This window comes from Austrofundulus limnaeus, unplaced genomic scaffold, assembly GCF_001266775.1.
Source record: "Austrofundulus limnaeus strain Quisiro unplaced genomic scaffold, Austrofundulus_limnaeus-1.0 Scaffold2227, whole genome shotgun sequence".
Lineage (NCBI taxonomy): Eukaryota > Metazoa > Chordata > Actinopteri > Cyprinodontiformes > Rivulidae > Austrofundulus > Austrofundulus limnaeus.
In genome coordinates, this window is record NW_013954629.1 from 8,260 (window position 1) to 12,647 (window position 4,388).

The 4,388-nt window shown below is 38.7% G+C and overlaps 1 protein-coding gene across 1 annotated transcript in view; it reads left to right on the plus strand.

Annotated features, from left to right (window-relative positions):
• Window positions 1-386: 386 nt before the first annotated feature.
• LOC106537284 (protein delta homolog 2) overlaps window positions 387-4,388 on the plus strand; it is a gene marked incomplete at its 3' end in the record, with an annotated part of 19,550 nt that continues 15,548 nt past the window's right edge. Inside the window, 1 exon segment of the mRNA XM_014034671.1 lies at window positions 387-612.

Below are 4,388 nucleotides of genomic sequence, written 5' to 3' on the forward strand. Positions count from 1 at the left end.
GTGTGTGTGTGTGTGTGTGTGTGTGTGTGTGTGTGTGTCTGTGTGCGAAAAAGAGAGAGTGATTCTGCTTTTACAACCTTGACTGGACATTTCCTGATGTCATCACCTACCTTGTCAGGACCAGCAGGCCTTCTGAGGACCACAGTCAGAACATGCTGTGTGAGGGAAACCAGGTTCAGAGCTTCAGGTGTAAATTGATTTTAAGTTCATGGTAAAAATAAGGCTACACAAATGAATTGAAGTCAGAGCAATGTCTAATAAAAGAAGGAATATAACTGTGTGAGTGTGTGTGTGTGCCTGTTTGTGTGTGTGTGAGCGTGTGTGCGTTGGGGTCGCACCCTGCAGAAGGGGAGTGTTTCCTGATGGGGAGGGGGAACTGAAGCAAGACCAGCTCCTTGAGTCCACGACTCACTGAAGCTTTGGACTCAAACTGAGCTGCACAGACAGACAGCGTCTGTGTCCAGGAGTGTGTGCACGTGTGTCAGTTAGTTGTGTGTTCATGTGTGTGTGTGTGTGTGTGTGTGTGTGTGTTAGAATCGAGCGGGTAGATTGGACGTCAGCTGCAGATTCTGGAGTTTTTCCAGCAGCAAGAAGGGAATTTCTTAGCTGCAGGTAAGATGTGTTTCTACATGTTTTTCTTTGTGTTGTGGGATTTATTTGTTGAAATCTTCAGAAACTTTATTTAAAGATGACTAAATCTGTTAATTAAGATCTAGTTTTAATTCAATAGTTCCTCTATCAAAAAAAAGCTTCAGACACTTTGACCTGACAGTTGGAAGTACTACACCCACAGGGGGCACCATCACTGATGAACTTCTTCACAGTTAAATTAAAGTGTTTTTTTATTTTGTTCTCAAAATTGATTTTCCATCATGTGATTGAACTGAACACACATTACATCCTATTTAAACAGTCTGTATGGCCTCTGTGTGTTCATGAACCAATCAGAACCTAAACGACCCAAACACAATCCTGTTTAAACTTTTATAGCTGGGCTGCATTCAGGTGCTTAAAGACAAATTTCATGTATATGAGTTTAAATAATCTACAGTTTTACTTTGAGTTTCACTCAATAAGAGACGATTCACAATAAACACAATCTGTACACAATCAGTCTTTACACTGGCCTCACACTGATAAAACAAGGAACCAAGAACATTTTTGATAGCTCAAGAAGTTGATCCACAGCTGCACAAATATCCTGAATCAAAAACATGTTCAGGAAACACAATCAGGAAGAATTATTAAACAGCACCAGATGAAAAACCCACAAGGAAACATCACCAGGAAAAAAAACAACAGGAAACAACCAACAGGAAACAACCAAGAGGAAACAATCAAGAGGAAACAACCAACAGGAAATAAAAAACAGGAAACAACCAACAGAAACAACCAACAGAAACAACCAACAGGAAACAACCAACAGGAAACAACCAAGAGGAAAAAACCAAGAGGAAACAACCAAGAGGAAACAACCAACAGGAAACAAAAAACAGGAAACAACCAACAGGAAACAGCCAGCAGAAACAACCAATAGGAAACAACCAACAAAAAACAACCACTAGGAAACAGCCAACAGGAAACAACCAATAAGAAACAACCACTAGGAAACAACCAGTAGGAAACAACCACTAGGAAACAACCAATAAGAAACAACCAACAGGAAACAACCANTAGGAAACAACCAGTAGGAAACAACCACTAGGAAACAACCAATAAGAAACAACCAATAAGAAACAACCACTAGGAAACAACCAGTAGGTAACAACCACTAGGAAACAACCAATAGGAAACAACCACTAGGAAACAATCAATAGGAAACAACTTACAGGAAACAAACAATAGGAAACAACCAACAAAAAACAACCACTAGGAAACAACCAACAGGAAACAACCACTAGGAAACAACCAACAGGAAACAACCAACAGGAAACAACCACTAGATAACAACCAATAGGAAACAACCAACAGGAAACAATCAATAGGAAACAACTTACAAGAAACAAACAATAGGAAACAACTAACAGGAATCAATCAATAGGAAAATACCATAAGGAAACAACCAATAGCAAACAACCAACAGGAAAAAACCTAACAGGAATCAACCAACAGAAAACTGCCAACATGAAACAACAAATATGAAACAACCAACAGGAAATCACCAACAGAGACAACCAATAGGAAACAACAAATATGAAACAACTAACAGGAAATCACCAACAGAGACAACCAATAGGAAACAACCAATAGGAAACAAACAACAGGATACGACCAACAGGAAACAACCAACAGGAAACAACCAGCAGAAACAACCAATAGGAAACAACTAACAGGAAACAACCAATAGGAAATAACCAAGAGGAAACAACCAATAGGAAACAACCAACAGGAAACAACCAACAGGAAACAACCAGCAGAAACAACCAATAGGAAACAACTAACAGGAAACAAACAATAGGAAATAACCAAGGGGAAACAACAAACAGGAAACACCGAACAGGAACCAACAAACAATAACAACCAATAGGAAACAACCAACAGGAAACGACCAACCGGACACAATCAACAGGAAACAACAAATAGGAAACAACCAATGGGAAACAACCAATGGGAAAAAACCAACAGGAAACAACCAACAAAAACAAACAACAGGAAACAACCAATAGAAAACAACCAACAGGAAACAACCAATGAAAACAACCAATAGAAAACAACCCACAAAATCAACCAATAGGAAACAACCAACAGGAAACAACCAACAGGAAACAACCAATAGGAAACAACCAACAGGAAACAACCAACAGGAAATAACCAATAGGAAATAACCAGCAGAAACAACCAAAAGGAAACAACTAACAGAAAACAACCAATAGGAAACAACTAATAGGGAACAACCAGTAGAAAAGAACCAACAGGAAATAACCAACAGGAAACAACCAACAGGAAACAACCAACAGAAACAACCAACAGGAAACAACCAACAGGAAACAACCAAGAGGAAAAAACCAAGAGGAAACAACCAAGAGGAAACAACCAACAGGAAACAAAAAACAGGAAACAACCAACAGGAAACAGCCAGCAGAAACAACCAATAGGAAACAACCAACAAAAAACAACCACTAGGAAACAGCCAACAGGAAACAACCAATAAGAAACAACCACTAGGAAACAACCAGTAGGAAACAACCACTAGGAAACAACCAATAAGAAACAACCAACAGGAAACAACCAGTAGGAAACAACCAGTAGGAAACAACCACTAGGAAACAACCAATAAGAAACAACCAACAGGAAACAACCAGTAGGAAACAACCAACAGGAAACAACCAGTAGGAAACAACCAACAGGAAACAACCAGTAGGAAAAAACCAACAGGAAACAACCAATAAGAAACAACCACTAGGAAACAACCAGTAGGAAAAAACCAATAAGAAACAACCAACAGGAAACAACCAATAAGAAACAACCACTAGGAAACAACCAGTAGGAAACAACCAATAAGAAACAACCAACAGGAAACAACCAATAAGAAACAACCACTAGGAAACAACCAGTAGGAAACAACCACTAGGAAACAACCAATAAGAAACAACCAATAAGAAACAACCACTAGGAAACAACCAGTAGGTAACAACCACTAGGAAACAACCAATAGGAAACAACCACTAGGAAACAATCAATAGGAAACAACTTACAGGAAACAAACAATAGGAAACAACCAACAAAAAACAACCACTAGGAAACAACCAACAGGAAACAACCACTAGGAAACAACCAACAGGAAACAACCAACAGGAAACAACCACTAGATAACAACCAATAGGAAACAACCAACAGGAAACAATCAATAGGAAACAACTTACAAGAAACAAACAATAGGAAACAACTAACAGGAATCAATCAATAGGAAAATACCATAAGGAAACAACCAATAGCAAACAACCAACAGGAAAAAACCTAACAGGAATCAACCAACAGAAAACTGCCAACATGAAACAACAAATATGAAACAACCAACAGGAAATCACCAACAGAGACAACCAATAGGAAACAACAAATATGAAACAACTAACAGGAAATCACCAACAGAGACAACCAATAGGAAACAACCAATAGGAAACAAACAACAGGATACGACCAACAGGAAACAACCAACAGGAAACAACCAGCAGAAACAACCAATAGGAAACAACTAACAGGAAACAACCAATAGGAAATAACCAAGAGGAAACAACCAATAGGAAACAACCAACAGGAAACAACCAACAGGAAACAACCAGCAGAAACAACCAATAGGAAACAACTAACAGGAAACAAACAATAGGAAATAACCAAGGGGAAACAACAAACAGGAAACACCGAACAGGAACCAACAAACAATAACAACC